Genomic DNA, 10,000 nt, shown 5'->3' on the forward strand with positions numbered 1-10,000 from the left:
AAAGTTAATTGGCAATCACCAAAACATGGAGAAATGCAGAGAAAAAAGAAAACCACATCTATTCAAATTGCCTGGCTCCCCTTGTTAAAGACATAGCCAACAGCTGGAGTTCCACTGACATTGGGTCAACCCATTACCTTGGAGCCCCTGCCATCTCCTACCTGATGGATGGGCCCCACGAGAAACAGAGGAAACTGGACTATAAACTCATGGGTAACGTTCTTTGCCAAGTTGTCACTGCAGGGTTGACAGATGAGTTTTCTTCTTGAATGCAGTCTATACCTCAAACGCGAGATGCTCTCTTTCTTCTGACTCCCCTTGGTAAGGGGCTCATCTATGACTCCTAATGACACTGGGAGATGACGTGACAGTCTCAGTGTTTCTAAAGCCAGAGGTCATCAACAACAAGCCAGAGGTCATCCAAGGTACTATAGGCCAGATAAGGCCTGTGGACTTGCTTTACATGTTAAAGAGCACTCCTGGGACCTAAATACTTCTTATTCAATTGTGGGATGTGGCATCTATTTTATTGTTCTAGGCCTCTGGGAGCTTAGCCTTAAAATAAAATAATGAAATTGTAACATGATTTTGCATATGCATTGCTCTGAAGTGATGCAACCGCTTTCATCAGATTCCTTTTGGATCTGTCATACTGGCTCAAAAATAAGTTAATAAATAAAGAATTCTTATTTCGTATATTCCTAATGTATTCCAGGGACTCATGCATCAGTGAACATTAAAACCCAGGAAATGAGAGAAACACAGCAAAAGCTCCTCGCTCTGCAAACCCAACAACATTCCCAAGAGCTTTAACAAATGCAACCAAGCAGTGGCCTGTCATCAAATACATGGCAATTCAGGCCTGGGACTCTATTTATTCCTCTTACTTGCTGTATTTTCAGCACTTTACTGTCTTCAGGTACTAAATTTTATTTATTTTTTTATTATGCTGTATTGTGGGTTCTATTTTTTTTTTTCTAATAAAATGGTAGTATAACTACATAATCCAAAAGACAGAAAAAAAGAGGGGGAAGAAGGATAGGCATAGGCAAATGTAGGTTTACAGTTGTGAGTTCAAGAAACTGAATTTCTTCTTATATTATTATTTATTAGTTCTTGTATTGTTTTTCATGCAAACAACTGTAAACCTACTTTTGCCCCACCCTGTAGTAGCATTATCCATGGTCCTTGGAGTTGGAAAAATCAGGCTAATTTGAGGGATCTTTCTCTTGGTACCTATAACCTTAAGTAAAATACTTGACCTCTTTGAGTCTTTGTTCTCATCTGTAAAATGTGGACGATGATGCTACCTCAGAGAATTTTTTTGAGAATTAAGAGAAATAATTAATTGGAAGAAGGATGTTACTTTCCTTACTCCAATCCTAGCAGCCAAACACAAACACTGGTGATATTTTGTGTATTTCCTCCAAATATTTTTTCACTAAACAAAAATTTGATAGTAATATAGTATGAATTTTAACATGCTTTTAAATATTCTAATGTGAAATCATTTTAAACTTACTAAAATGTTGGAAAGATAATAGAGTTCCTGTAAGCCATGCACTCATCTAGCTTCTTCTATTGTCAACATCTTACAATTTAAAAATAGTGCAATAGCCTGACCAGCATGGCTCAGTGGTTGAGCATCAACCTATGAATCAGGAGGTCATAGTTCAATTCCTGGTCAGGGCACATGCCCAGGTTGCAAGCTCAATCCCCACGTGGGGTGTGCAGGAGGCAGCCAATCAATTATTCTCTCTCATCATTGATGTTTCTATCTCTCTCTACCTCTCCCTTCCTCTCTGAAATCAATAAAAAAAAATATTTGTTTAAACAGTGCAATATAAAAAATAAGAAGTTAATATTTGTATAACACTTTTTAAAACACTTGCAGGTGCCTTTCTTTTCCAAGATTTTAGGGTTAGTTGGTGGCCCTGCCATTTTTGCTATCTGCTGTATTCTGTGTGCTTGTATTCTTGTTGTAAGGGGGGGAGTGCTGCTCTTTCTGACTCTATCCCAGTGAAACCTGGGAGACTCAGCATGAATGACTGGGACTTACCACCACCACCCCCCCTCTTTCCCCAACGATCTTCTTGGTAAGTTTCCTTCCTCCCTGAGTCAGGAAGACATCCTCATTAGTCTAACCTTCCTGTTAGTAATCATTGCACAAATATGCACATTTCCCCAAGGGCTACTAAGCTGAACTTTTTATAATTACAAATTTGGTTAACCTTGGGACCACTCTGTAATTTTTCAATAACTGCTTATTGCTATGCTGGTTGAAGTCCTGGGAATCTTAGCATAACATTGCTAGCTCTCAGAGAAGGTAGGGGCTGGGAGAAAATTGCTGATATTCTCCAGCCATGCCAGGGTAGAGCAAGGGCCAGAGAAGGGGAAGTCGATGGAAACCACTTGAGTTCAAGAAATACTGGGTGCCTGGCAGGCACACACTAGGTAAGAAACCAATTAGATCAAAATGGCAAGGGTCTTGCCTCCTCCACCTTCCAGTCTAATCCATAAACAAATAATTGTAATACATTGTGATAAATCATGTACCAAAGATACATGCAAATTTACAGAACAATAGGTGGGAAGCGATTGATTCTTTTTCCTAGGGAGTTCTCAGAAAACAGAGGAGGGAAAGCAGCCCCTGAGATGAAGAGATGAGGATAAGTAATTTATTTTGGAGGTGATCCCAGGACACACCAGTAGGGTCGTGGGAACAGAGACTGGGGAAGGAAAGCAATAAGGGGCATGTTATCAAGATCAATGCTAGGAGATCACAGGCCACACATAGCTTCGGATTATTCATCCAAAAGCAATCCTGCTGGTTATTGGTGAGGGTGCTGAGTCCCGGGGGAGGGACCTTAGGTTAGTTCCCCTGGGCTGACAGCCAGCATGGCACATGGACAGAATGGACTCCATGGCCAGAGCGCGCTCACAGGCAGACTCATACAGACTGGCCGCTGGAAGTCAAGGTGACACACAGAGGAAAAGGTGCCAAGGGGTTAGAGCATCGACTTCAGATGCAGCAATTGAATTGTACCTTGAAGAGTAAGCAGCACCAAAGAGAGGAAGTCCACAGGAAGAAAAGATGGCAGAGGATGAGAGACAACATTGGGACAATGTGCTCCAAAATAGTTTAACAGGGATAGAATGAATGGAAATGAGGTAGGTAAAGCCCAGGTGTGGAGAACTGGATATTCACTCTGTGGGCAATAAGAACCATCAGGAAGGAGCAGGTGGGGTGAGTGGAATGGAGAGCTGAGGAAGGGGAAGCATGGCCAAGGGTATGGTGTGACGTGTTTTCTCCCTCTCGCATGCCCATGTCCACATCCACATACATTTTCCCATTGCATCTGTGTTGTGTCTTTCTCCACACTAGGGTTTGGATTCCTAAGGAAAATACAGCAAGGTCTGGTCCTTGCAGAGCTGACATCTTTGTGTTTTCTCCTCTTACCAACTTAAAAGAATCGGCTGTCTCATTCTTTTCTTCACCCCCAAAAGAGCCCAAAGCATTCCTGGCTCAGAGCAGACCCTCAATATATAATACATCTGTGAGAAAATGAATTAAAGTATGTGAAGGCATCAAGACATAAAGTACTCACAAGACAGTTGTGGGAGATAATAATAATAATCCTATATAATAAAACCCTAATATGCTAAGTACCTGGTCCACTGTTGGCGGTTCAACAAATCAAAGCATAATATGCTAATGTATGCTAAGGATGCTCAACAGCTCACTATAACATGCACTGACCACCAGGGGGCAGACACTTCAACCAGTAGGTTAGCTTGCTGCTGGGTTTCGGCCAATCACTGGGACTGAGTGAGATGAGCTGGACATGCCCTGGAGCCCTCCTGTGGTTCCTCCACAGCTGGCCAACCACCCATATTTCTCACTGGCCCTGATCATGCACCAGTGGGGTCCCTCAGCCCTGCCTGCATCCTCTCTCAATATGGGGACCCCCCCCCCCTTGGGGGATGTAGGAGAGCCGGTTTCAGCCCAATCCCACAGGATGAGTACCACTGATCCAGAAGCCAGGCTCACAGCTGGTAAGCACAGTGGCAGTGGTGAGAGTCTCTCTCGCCTCTGTGGCAGCACTAAGGATGTCCGACTGCCAGCTTAGGCCCACAACTGGCAGTCGGACATCCCCTGAGGGCTCCTGTACTGCGAGAGGGTGCAGGCCGCGCTGAGGGACACCCCCTTTCTGAGTGCACGAATTTTGTGCACTGGGCCTCTAGTAATAATAACAACATTAAGTGTTTTAAGTGTTTTCATATAGGGAGGCAGGGAAACAAAGCAAGTAAGTACATGGCAGACCTGGGATATAATGCAGGTCCGTCTGTTTCTAAAGCCCAGGCACTATCCATATACCCTGCTTTCTTCAACAACCTCTCTGTATTTTAATGAAAATTCCTCAACAAGTGGTGACAGCTCAACCAGCAAGCAAACAAGCCCAGTGCCCTGGGCAGACTCCCCTCTCAGGGCCCTGCAGCTGGGAGTCCCAGACATGGAGCAGCCTGGACAGCTCTCCTATTGGCCTGCTCACCCACCACCTGTCCTGGGAAATGGCCCCGTACAAGTAACTACATTTGTAAAAGGGATTGGAGGGTCAAACACAGTGACAGCTGCTGTACTGCAGCCCATGTCCCCAGAGCTCAGCGTTCCTTCCTAATGGACAGTTTGTCTGCAAGAATTCAAGAAGCATTTGTGTCCTCCGGGCAGACAAAGGCCCTTAAAAAAAAATCAAGAAAGGAAATCATTTCTCAAGCAGTTCCAAATGAAATAGGACTCTTCTCTCTGCGTATTTGGTGAAAGAAAGAAAAGTTTCTCTCCAGCCTAAATAAACCTTGACAGCTTCCAGAAGCAATGGCAGCCTGTTGAATAAACAGAGAACATTCGAATGAACATTCTTAGCCCTTAGCATGCAATTGTTTTTCTCTTTTAACTAAAAATAAAAACACAATTGTCATTTTGATGCTGTAATCCTGGGCTACGCAGCCCACATTTCCTCATTCTTTCCCCTGGATTTCGGAGAGAAATGGATGGAAGTACAGAGCAGGACTTTGATTGATCTGAAACTGCACATCTGGAACTTGAATGTGCATAAGAATCACCTAAGGGAACTTGTCAAATGAGGTTATGATTGCATAGGTCTGGAGTGTGGCCTGAGAGTCTGCATTTCTAATGAGGCTCACAGATGATACCATTGCTGCTGGTCCGAGGGTCACACTTTGGAGCTTTCAAACAGTGCCAGTGGAGCTTGAAAGCAGCCAGAGTCAATCCACCAATGAATGAGCATGCTGTGTTCCCATTACATATTAGTATTTACAAAACTAGACAGTGGCAGGATTTGGCCTGCAGGCTACCATTTGCTGAAGCCTGATATAGATGAAGTTTTCCCAGGCATCTAAAGATATCTAGCTGTTTTACTTTTTTTCTTTTTGCATATTTCTTATATTTCTTTTTTTTTGAGGGGGAAAGTGAGATGCCAAACAGAAAGGGGCATTTTAATTAAAATAATAATAATAACAACAACAACAATAACACCCTAGAGAGAACAATGATGCTCTTAAAATCTTCCAGTTTGGAGCTATGGTTGTCCAACTCAGAAGCTGAAAATGCTATATTGTCACCAGGCACAGCCAAAAACTACCATGCATTAATGGAACAAGCCCAATCCACACCGTTTCTAACTCAAGTATGGCCTTTTCAATGTATCCTCCCAAATTCAGCCTGAGGGCTCCCTGCACTCTGGGTTTTTCCATGAGTTAGACGCTGGACAAGTTTTATAACCTGCAGAGTGAAGCCCAAGGATGCTTCTCTCCGGTCTCATCCTGCAATAAATGTTCCCAATCTAGTGATTACAATGAGGGACCATTCACAGACAGTAGTTTCAGCCCACTGACACCTGTTAAATCTACAGTGGTGCTAACAGCAAGGACATTGAAACTTTGAGGCCAGACACTGCCTACAAAAAATATCATTGAAAGCCTGGGTGGGGGGTCAGGTTGGGGGGGTGTATAGAGGGTTATTGGGGGAGGAAGGGAGACATCTGTAATACTTTCAACAACAAAGATAAAAATAAAATAACTTTTTTAAAAAAGACATTGAATGCTGTTAGTTGTCTCCTAAAGCCCACCACCAAGTGATGGTCGTGGGACATGGCCATTTTCTATCCATGATCTCAGGTGAGCTAACGCGGCGGCAGCTTAAACTGAAATGGCATGCCAGCCAAAAGGGAACTTTAATTGAATCCACTTGCTATTTAAGCTGGAAGGAGAGCCCGTTCCAGAGAGAACAGATGAAATTGAACTTGTTGAGGGGTAAGGTTTGGGAACAAAGCCAAAGTTGCTTAAGATGGTGCTTGTAGGAAACCTCACCATTATATGTTACTCTCAAAGGTATTGCCACCCCGCCCCCCCTCCAGTTCACCACAGCCAAGAAAGCAGAGGTCTTCCCAGTGCCTGTCCGGGGCTATGGGGCTATCATGTCTAAGATCTACAAGAATGCAGCAAAGTACAGCTTTTGGCTGCAGGCAGGGAGATAACTAATGCATGAGCCTTCCATCATTTCCAGCGAGTTAGGGGCCAATGGTTCATTATGTGGAGAGCCAGAGTTCTGAGGCAGGAATGACAGCCCTAACATTTTCACCAGGCCTTATTATCCCCCTCTCCCAACCCCAGCCTCCTCGCTAGGCCTCTTGGGGATCTCTAATGAGCTCTTTGAGAGGCAAGATTCTTATTATCCACGGAGAATGGGCTTCCAACTGACGGCTGTGAGACAGCCTCCCTTTTCCTGCTGTGTGCCTGCTTCCCAAGCAAACCTCTCCACAGTCTGTGCTATAAGCTGAAAAAGGAGCTTTCCGAGGGTACAAAGGAGTGTTTGCATTGCCCAGCTAGGAAATCTGTGTTGGCAAAGAAATCATGCCAGACCCAGGGGAAGAAGATGAATAGGATGAGGTGGGGAGAGGCCTTGACTCTATGTGACCTCCTGAGCAGCTTCTATTTGAACGGGCTTAAATGATGTGAGGTTGATGGAAATCCAGATAGACATGGAAGATCATCAAAAGTTTGGGTGTCTAGTAAGGTTAGGGGATATAGGTTATTGGTTGCACCAAAATGGCTGGGAATTGGGCATCTTCTGGCATGTATGTGTATATGCATGTGTATAAATGGAAAGCTATGCTTATACCAAGCATCTTGGGAAACGGTGAGTATGGTTCAAAAAAATAAAAATAAAAAATAGACTTTAAAAGTCAGGTAATTGGTCCAACAGATGTGTCTCATTGGTTGAGCATTGACCCATGAACAAGGAGGTTACAGTTCGATTCCCAGTCAGGGCACATTCCCTGGGTTTCAGGCTCAGTCCCCAGTAAGGGGCATGCAGAAGGCAGTTGATCGATGATTCTTTCTTGTCATTGATATTTTCTCTCTCTCTCCCTCTCCTTTTGAATCTGAAATCAATAAACATGTGTGTTTTTTTGTTTTTAAATTAAGCCCTGGCCTGTTTGTTTCAGTGGTTAGTAGGGGTGTCGAACTCAATCAGAGAAGGGGCCAAAATCTAAAATCCAGCCTAAATCGCGGGCCGAATGGTTTACTGAACAGTCATAAACTGACAATGTCATAAACTGACAGCGGAGTGCAGTGATGACAGCGCGGTGTGGGCCACATTGCAAGGCCTGGCGGGCTGGATTTGGCCCGCGGGCCTTGTGTTTAACATATGTGGGTTAGAGCATCGGCCTGCAGACTAAAGGGTCAAAGGTTCAATCCCGCTTCTATCATATACCTCCATTGCACAACCCCAGGAGGGGTGCATATGGGAGGAAACCAATCAATGTGTCTCTCTCACATCGATATTTCTGTCTTTCTCCCCCTTTCCCCTCCCTTCTGTTCTCTAGAAATCAATGGGAAAAATATTCTTGGGTGAGGATTAAAAAAAAAAAAAAATTAAGTCAGATAATTGAAATGCTAATCTAAGGTTGTCTGTGATACCCTTAGCAAGAGGCAGGGGCAGTGGCTATTAGGATGACTAATGAGGAGAATGCACCAGGGAAGACTCAGCTGGCAAAGGCTGAAGAGTCTGGCCCCTTACCTGTCACTTACCAATAACCCACCAACATCGTGCCTCTATGTTCTTACTACCTAAACTGAAACTACTGTTCGAAACTTTGATGCAGGTTTTTATTGATTTAACTTCCAACAAATATTTACTGAATTCCTGTATTCCTTATCAGTGACACACACATTCATAAAATATCATCTGGGAGCTTATTAAAAATGCAGAAGCCCAGGATCCAGCCCAGCCTGCTTGGATCAGAACCTGCATGCTAATGAGATCCACAGGTAATTGGTATGCATATTAAAATTGTAGAAGCACTGGACTGTGTGATGAACATTTGTTGTATAAATAAATAAAAGGGTGAAAGAACGCTCTTGGCTCACAAGATAGGGTAACCCAGCTTTGCTTTGTTGATGGAGGGAGAACTCCCTCAGTGCCATAAGTCATGTGGGCAGGCTTGGCCCCAAAGCCCATTGGGAATTTTGAGGCAAAGAACAGGGTTAAAGTGGGTGAAGAGGAACAGTGAGACCTCTGTGAGCTGCTGCCCAAATTTTATTATCTCAAGGGGAATTGAAAAGCTTGTCTTGAGGTGGGGGGCATTATTCAAGGGCCTACTTTGGTGTTTGGCATGTAGCAGGCTGTATGTTAGGTTCCAGGTGGTAAGTTTGTGTTGGACTCAACCAAGTGAGTTGAGGTTGAAGGTCAAGCCAGGGCCTGGGTTACAGTCAGGCAGATAACACTTGAAACACCTGGGCAATGCAGATTGGCTTGAGCCTGAGCTCTATGGGACACACCTGCTAGGCCAGCAAGAATAATGCCAGATCCTATCAGTGGTGGGTTGAAGAAGAGTTGTGTGTGTGTGTGTGTGTGTGTGTGTGGTTCTCAGCTTCTAGTAATATACTAGTTGCTCTAATCAGGTTGGGTCCAAGGTTGGAGTCCTGAACCTGCAGGTTATCAATCAATGGGACAGACTGAGTAGAATTTAGGGAAAGGCTGTGCCATGCTCTGGCACAGTGTTCGGCAAACTGCTGCTCGCGAGCCACATGCAACTCTTTGATCCCTTGAGTTTTTAGCAAAGGCCAGCTTAGGAGTACCCTAATTAAGTTAATAACAATGTACCTGCCTATATAGTTTAAGTTTTAAAAATTTGGTTCTGTTTACTAATGAGTTTGCCTACCACTGCTCTGGCCCAAAGGGAGGAGAGTAGTGGAGAGAAACAAGAATAGCACCCCTGCAGTCCTTTTGAGAACAAAAGAGCTGGATGTTGTAGAACTGAAGGCAGAGGAATTAACAGGTGTTACTACAGCAAAGTTGCAAACTGCCCCCAGGAAGGATGCATCCATTCTTCCAGCTTTCTCAGTGTTACTATTCCGCCTAGATTACCCAGGGGGCTCTCTGACAAATGAAACACAAGAGCTATGCAGACAGTTGTTCCCTGGGCTTCCTGATTTGCTTTGATTATATTGCGTTTCTGCTGAAATCTTCTGATTAAAAGATAGTTTGTCTCAGTACCTGTAAGCAAACTGAGGTGATGAAGTGGTGGGGCAGGAACAATTTGGCCAGAAATCCCTATCTATGATCAGATGTAAATGCTTTCTGATGAAACTAAACCAAGTTCATAAGGATCTGTTTTTGTCTGCCAAAAAAATCCTGCTCCTCATTATCCTCAGATTCATCATTTCCCCACTATCATTCTTGGATAAATGCCCCTTTCCACTCTCAAGCCATGGTGTTCCATAGACTCCTTCATTCTGGGTTCCAGGGTTGGGAATTACATTGTTCTGGCCACAGTGATTGACTCAGGGTTGAGCACATGCCCAAGACAATCATCTCAACTCATTTATCTTCTCTTCTCTTCTAGTTTAAGTACTGGGCCTGTTACCCAGGTTTGCTTTCTGAGACTTCATTCTGGAACTTCTCTCAAATTGATAAGGG

The sequence above is a fragment of the Pipistrellus hanaki genome (assembly GCF_964339955.1).
Source record: "Pipistrellus hanaki genome assembly, chromosome: 13".
Taxonomy (NCBI): domain Eukaryota; kingdom Metazoa; phylum Chordata; class Mammalia; order Chiroptera; family Vespertilionidae; genus Pipistrellus; species Pipistrellus hanaki.